Below are 12832 nucleotides of genomic sequence, written 5' to 3' on the forward strand. Positions count from 1 at the left end.
AGCTGCTTGCCATTGACTTCTGGGGATGTGGGACCGGGCCCTGGCCCATCCAAAGCCATACCCAGCGGGGAGAGGAGGGAAAGCTTTTGCCAGGTGCTGGCATGTTCATCTGAGCATGGCGGAACGTTGTCGGGGGTCGGAGGGCGGGTTGTGAGGCAAGGGGGTGCAGTGGGTAGGACCCTGGCCTGACACCTCGACTCTAGTCCTGGCCCTATGGCTTTCCCATGCTCTGCATCTGTCTGCTCCATTCCTGCTGGGGGACCTGCATATCGCCCAGCACAAGTGAGGCCTCGGGGGAGGGGGGGCTACTGTGCCAAAAGCACCAATTAATCCTGCCGTTGACCAGTGTATGGTAATGCCCAGGGGGGCAGGGCCATGGTAGGGCAGATCCTGACTTATTTCAACAATAATGATCCAGCCTTTGATGGTTATGGGTGATGCAGGGCAGGCAGGATAGGATCCATCTCACTCCCACACAGCTGGGCCAGTCGCTGCAGAGCTACCATGGGTGGTTTGTGCCCCACTTAAAGATGCCCCGTCTCAGAGGGGCGCCGCATGGCAGGAAGGGACCAAGTGGGCCATGCCGCGTGTCTCTTGGCACCTTGAATGGCAGCAGAGCTGAGCGAGGTCAGGTCCGTTCCCGGCTGCTCTCTGCTGCTTTGTAGATGGGCGCTTTACATGCAGGACCTGTTGGCATCCCATGGATGAGTAACAGGCAGTGAGTCATCCCAGCTGTGAGCCGTGCTTTTCCCATGCCCCCCACCCTGCTGTATAGTAGCACGTGCAGGGGGCGGAGTGTCCCTGCAGCCATTCAGCACAAGATATTAAAGGATCTCAATGAACTTTACAGGCTAATGAATCCTCCCAGCTCCTGGGAGTTAGGTCTGGATCTGGATTTCTGAGGGGAGGGGAAACTGAGGCAAACAGACTCAAGGTCACACAGCCAATCTGCGACAGAGCAAGGAATAGAACCCAGGAGTCCTGCCTCCCATCCCCTGTTCTAATCAGTAAACAACACTTCCCTCCTAGGGCCCAGAATCCTGACGGTTCTTCCCCACCCAACCTACTAGACCCCACTCCCCTACCAGAGACAGGGTAGAACCCAGGAGTCCTGACTCCCAGCCTCCCCCCGTCCTGCTGCCTTATCCCACTCCCTCATTTCCAATAACTGGGACTGGGGTTAGAGATTAATTCCCTCCTCTGCTGGCACCAGGCTCCAGCCCTCACCAGTGCACAGGCCAGACACACACTGCATGTGTCACTAATCTGCTGACAGCAGGACCTGAGCTGGTCTGGTCCTTCGCGCGGGTTATCACGGCTGCCGTGGGTACCTGTCCCGGGCCGCCATGCTGCAGGGATCCCTCCCAGGCCTGCCAGCTGGGGGCTGAGACTGACAGGCCACGGCACAGCCCGGAGCCACCCTGCCAGCTCACGGGGCGGGTGGAACATTGCAGGGCCTTCGTCATTGCTGTACCCCATATCCTCTATCCCCTCCTCCCCAGCTTTGGGGGCTGCTCCTCATGCAAGGCCTGAGCTCTGGTGCCCGGTGTGGGAGGGGCGCGGTGGCACCTGGGGGCTGCAGCAGAGGCTGGGCTGTTACTGCTGGGAGCCCCCAGGTGGGAGCAGATGGAGGATTCATAAAGCACCTGGTGCCAGACAGTCTCCTCTCCGGAGCCTCTTCCCGCCCCAAACGCGCCCCGACCTGCCCGAGCCAGGGAAAGGGTGGGGGGAGGGGATCCTGGCCAGCTGTGCTGCTGAGGCCTCCTTCCACGGAGGGTCCCCTCCCCCTGCCCTGGGCTGGGTTGTGGGGGGGGGGGGGTTGTCTCAGTCTTGTTTGAGGAAAGCTGAGCCGCCTGCCCCCCACCAGGCCTGTGAGACTCATGAGACAGGCAGGGAGTGTCTGAGGGGAAGTGCCAGGGACATGAGCCAACAGGCTGTGCCCCCCCCCCCTCGGAGGTCGGGATCCCATTCTGTGGCAATGGGGGGTACGCAGTGGAGGAGGGGCTCCCTCAAGGCCACACAGTGAGTTAGTGTCAGGACCAGAACCCAGGTGTCCTGGCTTCGAGCCCAGGACTAAACCCCCGAGGCTGCTCCCCAAGCCCTGTACCGTGTGTCGGGCAGTTACCCCAAGCAAAGTGGGTGTGAAACTCCCAGGACCTGCTCCGGAGCCTGGTGTCCTAGGTGGCACCCTGAGCCTGCTACAGACAGGCTAAGCGGGACAGCGCCCTGGGTATTCTGGGCAGTTGTGATGGGCCCCTGATGTCTCCCCACATCCTTCAGGGCCAGCAATCCTGTGGGGAGAGGCTCCTGCCCATCTGATGTTGGTCTGGGGTCCAGCCGCCTGGCTGCAGCATTATCCTGTCCCTGAAGCAACTAAGCTGCAGGGTGTCTAGGCCTGAGCTGTGCCTGGTAACATGCCAGTAGCATGTAACCAGCTGCCCTGCCATGACCGCATGGTGCAGACCGGAGCACAGGAGCACCGGGAGGTGGGGGGAGGGCACACCAGACTGGGTGCTGGCCTGGGACTCAAGTGAGCCAGGTTCAGTTCCCTGCTCTGCCACAGGCTCCCTGGATGACCCACGGTGTGTCACGTGGCAATGCTGGGCCCCTGCTCCTGTCTGCCCCCTGGGGTAACAGCCCTGCCCCTCTCCTGGTGAATGCGTTAGAGGGTGCAAGGGTCAGGCGCTAAGCACATGGGGGCTGGAGAAGAACCAGAGGGTCTGGCTGAGGCTCAGCAAAGAGCCCCTGGGCAACTTGACCTGCCCTCCCCATTCCCTGCGGCAACCGCGGCTCGGGGGGAGCGGCACTTTCCAGGCATAGCCCTGCCCTTGCCTGAATCCCTCCTTGCTGTCAACAGGGCGATGCCCCGGGTAGCACACCTGGGACTGGCTCTCTGGGGTCTCCAGACCCTGCCAGCCCTTCTACTCTTCATTGGTTTTCTTTCCTGTGAAATCCCCAGTGTGTCTTGTGACTTTGAGGCACCTTCCCTCCCACTGCAGCGGGAGGTTCGGTTACAGCTGTGGATTCGGTTACAGACCCAGGCAGACGGCAGGGGGAAGCTGCTGCAGCGTCTGCTCCTCGGCCCCAAGCGCCAGGGTGGAGAGTGGGAGCTGGTGTTCAGGCTCCCCAGGGGCTGCGTGCATTGCCCCATGGAGCCAATAGACGCCCCATGCCTGGGCTCCTGGTGGGATGACACTGTCCCAGCTCCCTGCACAGGGCCAGCTCCTCTGGCAGCGTGGGCCCAGGCTCGGCTTCCTGCAGACCCCAGCCTGAGGGGCACCAAAGCAGGGATCTACTGGCCCCGCCTCAGCCTTTGTGCAAGGCTGTTCCATGTGGCAGTGGGGGGCTCAGGCAAGGGGGTGGGCTCTGGATGTGCCCCTAGTGAGCGTGAGAAGTCACCCCCTACCTGGGCTGTGGCCCACTAGAGGCTACAGACATTGCAGCCTCCCAGAGCCAGTGGCCCCCTGGCTTGGGGGCAGATTTTTTGCCAATCACCTAGTGCCCTCCAGCCCTACTGGGCATCCTGTGCTGACCCGCTGAGGCTAGGAGGTTTGCAGTGAACAGATACAGAAGGGCGGGCAAGGCACATATGCCCAGGCTGCAACCAGAATTGGGGATCCAGCTATGTTATGGGGCAGACACAGGATTCTTAGCCCATCAGCCAAGGTCCAGATATGTTTGATTCTGCAGCACCTAGAGGGAGGGGAGGGGAATGGAGCACCAGCTGATCATTAAAATCCTGTCTCCCCGAGCGGCCCCTGCTGAGCCCCTGCCACCAATCCTGTCAGTGCCCCTGGGGTTCTGAAGCAAACCCACCCTCACATCAAGGCTTGAGCACAGTCCCTGCCCCGCCCCCCCCCGTAAATCCTCCCTGCCCCCGCCCCAGTACATAAATAGCCCGGCTCCAGCATTTGTCCCTATTGATCGGCTAAAAGAGAACTCGGTTTCCGGCTGCCAGAGCCAGCAGTGGCTGCAGCTGGCACGGCTGGCACAACGAGCTGCTGAGAGCTCCTGCCAGAGGCCAAGAACACAACAATGGACACTGCACAACCTGGGGCACTCGGCGCAACTCCTCACTTTGTGCTAGCTGGGAGGGCTGTAACCCTGGAATAGGGACCATGCCAGGGCACCAGGTGACCCCAACCTGGTGCCTGAGAGCCCCCCTCAGAAATCCACCCCACATGGCACCTGGGCACCCCCCTCAGAAATCCACCCAATCTGGCGCCTGATCGCCCCCCTGTAACGAGGCTGGTTCTGGTAGGACCCAACTGAGAGTGTCAATTCAGGATAAATTGCTTAAAGCAAGGCTGGGGTTTCTGTGCACACCAAGGCAAACCAAACCAGCCAAACAGAGAAGACTTCGGTTTTACCCCACTGGCTAACCACAAGCAATTCCCTTAGACACTCCAGTTTCCCAGTATCCCCACCAGTACCACTCGTTATGGGGACAAATGGTTATGAAAACCAATACCCCAGAAAAAGAAAAAAGATTCTCTCAATCCCAAAAGACCAAGCCCCAGACCCAGGTCAATATACAAATCAGATCTTACCCACAAATCACGCTGTTGCCAGTCCTTTAGAATCTAAAATCTAAAGGTTTATTCATAAAAGGAAAAAGAGCTAGACGAGAGCCAGAATTGGTTAAATGGAATCCATTACATCCAGTCATGGCAAAGTTCTTGGTTCAGGCTTGCAGCAGTGATGGAATAAACTGCAGGTTCAAATCAAGTCTCTGGAGAACATCCACAGCTGGGATGGGTCAGTCAGTCCTTGGTTCAAAGCTTCAGTGTAGCAAAGTCCCTCCAGAGGTCAGAAGCAGGACTGAAGACAGGATGGAGGACCTGCAGCAGCTTTTTATAGTCTCTTGCCATGTGGTCTCTTTCTTTCTTTGTCCCAAAGACAAGCTGTCCATCACATGGCCTGGGAAAACCTCAGAGTTGTGTCCATAGGCAGGTCCCTGCATGCCTTGCTGAGTCCCAAGGCGTGTCTGCCTTCTCTCAATGGGTCAATTGTATAGCTGATGGTCCTTAATGGGCCACCAAGCAGGCTAGGCAGAGCTGACACCAACTTGTCTGGGGTGTCACCCAGAAGCATAGCACAAGTTTGGAATACAGACAGTATAGAGCCAATACTTATATCTTTAAATACAAAAATGATACATGCAAACAGATAGCATAATCCTAACCAGCAAACCATAACCTTGTCTTAGATACCTTATTTGACCCCCTTTATACAAGATTTGGTGCCACTGCAGGACCTTGGTTGCAACAATGTCCTATACGGTCCCAGTTCAAGTCAATAACGTCACGCCCCCTCAGAAATCCACCAATCTGGCGCCTGGTGCCCCCCTCAGAAATCCACCCAATCTGGTGCCTGGGCACCCCCCTCAGAAATCCACCCCACATGGCACCTGGGTGCCCCCCTGCTCAGAAATCCATCCAAGCTGGTGCCTGGGAGCCCTACCCCCTCAGAAATTCACCCCACCTGGTACCTAGGAACCCCCCCCCCGAGAAATCCACCCAGTCTGGCACCTGGGAGCCCCCCACTCAGAAATCCACCTGAGTGCCCCCCCACAAATCCATCCAAAAGGATCTTTGGACACCCCCTCCCCCGAAATCTGCCTCATGTGGTCCGTGCCTCAGTGCTTTGTGAAGCACCCCAGCTAGGTTACCAGTTACCACCCGGCTGGTATTTGACCGGCCTGGTTTTTTATGGAGTTGCCAGTTGCCAGACAAATAATTTAATCTGCCAGTTTTTTCACATGGGTCTAAAGATTCACATTGTTCTCACCATACACTGGGCTAGCTAACAGTAAAAGTGTCTGTGTCCAGCTCAAGATGCTGCAGTGTTCCCATCCCACCTCTGCAGTTTAAGCGATAACAGATCAAAACCCAGCAGCTGTCTGCCCAACCCCGAACCTGGGGCTGGCCAGAGGAATTGCCTACGCATTAAAGTGGTCAAAAGTGAGCTCTGCATGAGCTGCCACCTCAGCTACTCCTGTCTGGAATTCACACTGTTGCTGTCAAGAATAAGGAATTGTTGGGAAAGGCAAAATCAAATGGCAAATGCAAAGTCAAGGAAGAGACTTGATGGATTTTCTTTACGGATAAAGTTCCAAAACGTCCCCATGCGAGGATATAGTTAAAATATAGGGTCAAGGCAGTTTGGGAAGAAATCATCTCACTGAAGTCAGACACAAACAAAGCAGCTTGGAGCAACAGGACCAAGGTAAGAGAATGATGCTATTAATCTTCTCTGTGCCTGTTATCTCTCAAGATACTGTAAGTGGCTGCTGAAGCGAGTGGCTTGGTGGGGTTGCCTTGTGGTTGGGGTTGCAGTGGGCTTGCCTTGTGGGGCGGGGGGGGCAGGTTTTCTTGCATCTCAAAGGGGGTAGTCCTACCCCCAGCCTGGCATGGAGGTGCCAGCTAGCCCTGAGCGCCTTCCCTCCCCCTGTTGTTGAAAGTCAGAGCCATTTGTTAATGGAGCGGGCACGAGGGGAGCACAGCCCAGGGCCCGCAGTGGAGGGAGCTGGTGTAATTAGCTGATTATAGTCCACCCCTGCCAGCCCTGGCATGGCCCAACTACAGGGAGCAGCCACTGTTTACACTGCTCATAACCAGCTCTGCCAACAGGCCGTGGCGAGCGGCAGGGCCGAGCTGGCCCTGGGTGGCGTTGGTCCCTGAGGATCCACACAGGGATTTGGCCCCCCTCCCCCTGCCGCCACTTCAGGCGCCTCGCTCCAAAACATAGATCCCCCAAAGCCCCGCTCAGCTGGCAATGGACCCTGCAGGTGCCTGAATTCCCTAGTTGCTGCCAGTAACATCCCTTGGGCGCCTACATCTCTGCCACGTGCAGGCACAGAATGGCCCAAAGTCCTGGTGCTGAGCTCACACCCACGCCCTGATGGGAATCTCCGTCTCGGCATTCTGCTCAGAGGCGCTGGAGGAGGAGGTGCTCCCTTCTCCCAAGAGCCCATGGCTGAAGCATATACCCAGCATGTGGGAGACCTCAGGGACACAGCAGGGATTCGAACCCATGTCCCTGCTTGGCTCAGGGTGGAGCACTGGGCTGGGGCCTGGCTGTGCTGTCACTCACACACAGGGGTGCCCCATTCGGCCTGCCTGAGTGACTCCCTCCCCATGTCACAGGGGCAGGCCCAGGTACTCTGGGCCAGCAGGAGCCACAGTGTCTGACTTTACGGGCCAGGCCCAGCCTCCCACATGAAACCCCCCGATTTCCGAGTCAAACCGGGGACACGCGTCAAGGCCCTGGGGCTGGCCTGGTCCCGGGGCCGGGCGCTGGCTCCTGACCTTGAGGGGTGATGTGATCCCCAGCGGGCGCAGGCTCATCTTACTTATTAGCCAGTGGGTATTAATAATGCAGGCTGGGCTGTGTCGTGCTCTGTGGCTTTCTGCTAATTTGCTGTTCTCACCCTTTGTGTGCGGGGCGAACAGGACTTTAATGGATGTAAGGATGAGAGGGGGAAACCTGAGAGCCAGCTGCGCGGGTAAGCCTCCCCCCGCAGCCCTATCAGAGCTGCCATCAGGGCTGCCTTGGGTTTCCACGGGATCAGGGAAATTTGAGGACCCCATCCCCCCGGCCCCGCTCTCTCTTCACACTCTTCCTGCTCTGTTCCTGTCCCTCCCACGGGCGCTTTGCGCTGATGCCAGGTGGAGGAGAGACCCTGGCTCTGAGAGGCTGTGGCTGCATTTGACTATCTCCGTGCATGCATGTGCTAGCTCCAGTGTGTGCATCTGCATGTTTGTGCGTGTGCGTTTCCACACGCAGGGTTGGGGGAGCTGCCCCCTTACCCAGGAGTCCAGAACTGGAGAGACTCAGACCTAGGATGAGGCCGATGGGCAGCCACTGCTGCTGGGCTCAGGGGTCAGGATCACACTGAGCGTGTCCTGCCTGATACCTGGTTCCCCCTGCTACTGCAGCAGATCAGTGGATGTCAGAGCTGGTAACTGGAGAGCCCTGAGGGGCTGGGAGGGGAAATGGGACAGGGCCTGGCCCAGCCTTCCACCTCGCCACGCTGGTGGTTCCTGCACAGCCCAGGACTCCAGGCTCTTGTTGGTACTGTTGGCACTGTGTGGCCTAAGGGATCCCAGTCTGAGAGGGCAGGGAAGCCCCGCAGTCCCTCTGAGCCACCCAAGGGGCCCTGAATCCGAGCTGGAAACCTGTATCCAAACTGGCACAAACTTCCCAGCCCACAGCTCTGGCCTAGCTCCAATAATGATATTGAAGGCCCTACCGTAAATAGAGTGACATGTAGCTCCTAGGGGGTGTTCCATAGAAATGGGACACAGGTGAGCTTTATATACAGACTCCACCAATAAAGGGAGGGGCTATAATATACTACAGGTTCTGTCCACAGTGGGAGGAGATTCAGACCCCGCCCATGAGGAGGTGGGGCTATTGTGCCATTTACAGGACCTCACTTTGTTTTTCTGCCCTGGGTTCTTTATGGAAAACCATTGTTTTTTTGTTAGAAAAATGGGATGAAAAGGGGGCAAGGCAGCCAGACGTGCTGCTGGATTAACCATTTCCTGAGCTGCCCTGGCTGGTACCAGCCCCTCAGTCTGTATGCCCCAGGGCTAGAGCAGTTCCGTCTCATTGGCTGGGCTATGAGAAGTCATAAGACCATAAGAACGGCCAGACTGGGTCAGACCAAAGGTCCCTCTAGCCCAGTATCCCGTCTTCCAACAGCGGCCAGTGCCAGGTGCCCCAGAGGGAGTGAACAGAACAGGCAATCACCAAGTGATCCATCCTCTGTCGCCCATTCCCAGCTTCTGGCAAACAGAGGCTTAGGGACACCATCCCTGCCCATCCTGGCTCATAGCCATGGATGGACCTATCCTCCATAAATTTATCTAGTTCTTTTTTGAACCCTGTTATGGTTTTGGCCTTCACAACATCCTCTGGCAAGGAGTTCCACAGGTTGACTGTCGCTGTGTGAAGAAATACTTCCTTTTGCTTGGTTTAAACCTGCTGCCCAGTCATTTCATTTGGTGGCCCCTAGTTCTTGTGTTAAGTCCAGTTTGGCTCTGGATCCTGTTGCCCCACCAGTTAGGGAATTGGCTCTGGAGTTTGGGCTCAGCCCAGGGACAGGTGAGACTGGCATGTTGTGTTCCTGATGCCAAGGGGCAGTGTCTGCCAAGCGCGCCCGCCCAGGGCTTTCTCCTCCCCATTTCCGGGCGTTTGGGTTTTGCCCCATCAGGAAACAAAACAAAAACCCGGATGTGGCTCTTTCCCCATTTATCTTGTGGTGCCCGCCAGGGCTGGGGGACTGAGAGACCCCATCGCCCCCCTCAGAGCACTTACGTCATGACAGCATCGTGCACTGTCAGTGGGGCGATGCAGGGGACATCACTCTGCTGGGGCCTGAGCCCCCCTGCTCCTAGCAGGGTGACTCAGCAATTTACCTGGGGTGGGTGCCCCCCAGCTTGTGACCCCTTAGGCACCGATGATTGGTTTTTATTTTTTCCACCTCTTGCTGGGATTCCTATTTCCCTCCTGCTCCTCCCACCCCACGCCTGTCTGGGACCTGGTCCAACTCGGCTGCTCCTGTGAGATTTTACCCACCTGAGGTTGGTCTGTGAGTTGCTGAGTTATCAAAGTGGAATAGCTCCCAAAAGTACATGCCGGGAGTCCTGGTGCCCTGTCCCCTCTGCTCTAACCAGGAGTTGACACTCCCAGCAGCCAAGAGGCCTGGCTGCCAGGCCCCTGCTCTAACCACTAACAATACTGGTCTCCTGGAGCAGGGAAAGAAACTCAGGAGTCCTGGCTCCCAGCCCCAGCTCTAACATTTCTCCTGCCCTCCTACATTATTATTCATATAAAAATATGTCAACTTATTAAAAACACAACAAAACATTACATAAGAAATGCAGCGATAACATGGATAAATAAAAACAATGATACCTACCCAGGCATAGCAAGGAAGAGAGAATTAACGAAGGGGTAAAGGGTCAACATAAGAAAAATTTTGCTGGAATTAAAATATTACAAAATATCATAGAGTCATAGACTCTTGCGTCTATGACATCACACTTGGCTGCCATGGTGTTGTCTGGGACATCACAAACCTGGGCCCATGACCTCCGCCAGGCAGTAAACAATAGGAGCCAACAAAGCTGCGGGCTCCAGCCCCGTCCCTGCACATTCACCGATCGGGGCCGGAAAGGATGGGGACGTGGCAGCTTTGCCAGGGGCATTAGTGGCTCTTTGGTGAGGATGCTGCAGAGGCATCCTGGGATGTGTCCTCCAGGCTGCTGGAAGGGCTCAGGGAGGTGGAGCTGGGCAGAGGGGGCAGCACAGCCCCAGCCTATGTGCCTGGCTCCTGGATGAGGAGCAGCTGGGGCCCAGCCCTCAGATCACCAGGGACTGCCCCTGTCCCATCAGGCCTGGAGCTAGCTGTGGGGGTCCCAGCTCAGTCCCTGCCCATCCTCTCCGTGCAGGCCTCCCCCAGCTCCCCACTCCCCCCAATACAGAGCCCAGCTCAGGGCCCTCCTGGCCAAGTCCCCCTGCTCCCGACCTTTCCTGCTGCAGCCATGGCCCAATGCTCCACCAGAGCTAAGGAGCCATCCAACCCCAGAGGACAGTAGAGAGTGCAGGAGACAGAACTGTCCTGGGAGCTGGGCCCAGACTGTGGAACTCCATGCCACTGGAGAGCAGGCAGTGTCTCTGCACCCAGGGCAAATCGCGAACCTTAGCTCAGTGAGCTTCATGAGTTCATCACAGGCACAAAGCACACAACACACTTCATACACAACACATCCATGTACACACATGCACAGAAACACCCCCCCACACACACACTACACAGACAGACCCTCAGAAAATACATCCCACACATCTATGTAAACACACACACACAGCACAGACCCACACAGCCAACATGACAACAGCCACACACTCATCTACTCACCCAGGCACAGCCCACACAACGCACACAGCCAGCAAACAATACCCACACAACACATTCACTTACACATCCAGACACAGAGACAAACACAAAACCATCAAACCAACAACGACAAATTATGCAGCACACCCTTGCAGGGGCCGGGAAGGCAGGGAGGTCAAGGCACCAATTGTTGCTATTCTTGTTTGTTAAACACCTGGGAGGTGCCAGGTGCTCCAGTGATGGTTGTTGACCTCAGACTCTAGACTGATGGGAAAGTGCAAGAATCATACGTCAGCACCCAAAATCATGAGATTTAAAATAAATTAAAATGATTTGATTGTATTTTTCAGCTCTTGCAAAGGGGCCTGCACAAGCTTGGGGCCCCATTGTGCCGGGGACTGCACAGATACAAGGCAAGACAGGCTCGGCCCCACAGTGCTCCATTAAGTGCAAAGCACGGGGTGAGTTTGAAAGGTGGGAGCTGGACCTGAGACCACCCAACTCAGCTCACAGTGAAGCCAGAAAACCCCCCTTGACAGGCACGGTTTATAATCCCTGCTGAGCTGGGCTGAGTCAGTGACATGCAGGCCAGGGGCTCGTTAGCCATACAAGGCAGCCAGTCCCATCAATGCTGATGTTCCATCTTCACAATTCTGGCTTTCAGGAAAGATGTGTTTATTAAACTCAGTTCTGCCCATCACGGCACGTACGTAGGCCCGGCCTCCCCTTTCTGCCCACATGGGCACCAGCTCTCAGTCTCCAAAAAACGCTCTCTGTCAGCCACACCCTGTTTTTAAAGCAACAACCCTAGGAGCAGAGCGTGGTGGTTCCAGAGAGCCCAACCCAATATAACGATACCCCTATATGGGTCGCCAGTTGTGACTGCATCTGAGACCTTTGAATGGTGCTGCTGGGCCCTCGACCATTGCGATAAGAACCAGAATGGAGTCTAGATAAAGGCACAGAGCAAGCTCTCCCAAGAAACCACAGCCGCAATCTAACAATGCAGCATTTCTCCAAGCACTGAAAACTTGCTCGCATGCTTAAGAAAAGGCACTTGGAACACCACATGTCACGGTGCCACCTGGAGACACTGCTTTAATAACAGCCAGCCCCAAGGAAACCTGGACTCATAAAAGGGTTGTAGAGGATACAGCTGGGCGGGCCTCGAACTCATGGCCTATCTTACATGTATCTTTGTCCCCAACATCACCCCATGGCTGGTGTTTCTGCCTCCTTGTGAGGCCTTGCTGAAACCGTGGCAGATCTGCAGTGCTGCAGATTATGTCAAGTGGCTCCTGTAGCCAGACGGACAGAGAGCGCCCATGGGCCTGCCCCTCCCCTCTGCAGAGTGCCACAGATCCCTCCCCATCCAGGAGCCTCTCTGTGCCCTAGGCTCCCTACCCCCCAAAAGCCACCGCTAGCCCTGCCGAGCAGAAAGCATTCTCTCCCCTGAAGGGGGCGGGTGGGGGTATCCCCCATCTGGGCCAGAGACATTGGGGTGGGAGGAGACAAAGACAGGGCAGCTCTGACCTTAGTCAGGGGTTAGGCCAACCCCTACCACACCAGGGACACGCACTCACTGCCCCCACCCAGTCCCGAAGCCAATCGGCGATGTGGTCCCCATGGAAACAGCCTCACCCTGTGGGGCGGTGCCCGCTCCTGCCCCAGAAGAACCTGCCTGCTCCTGCTCCAGGCCCAGTGGGGAACTGGCAAGGAGCCCTGTGCAGCTGGCTGAGGGTGGGGTGGGAGGAGGTGATGGAAAAGCAAGGAGACATCGGTGCAGAGTGTGCTGCCAAGTCCCCCTGCCCCCCACCCAAAGCTGGGAATAGAACCCAAGAGACCTCACTCCGAACCCCAGGCAGCGCTCCACTCTAGCCACTAGGCCCCACGCCCCTCCCGGAGCCAGAGATAGAACCCAGG

This window comes from Natator depressus, chromosome 20 (assembly GCF_965152275.1).
Source record: "Natator depressus isolate rNatDep1 chromosome 20, rNatDep2.hap1, whole genome shotgun sequence".
NCBI lineage: Eukaryota > Metazoa > Chordata > Testudines > Cheloniidae > Natator > Natator depressus.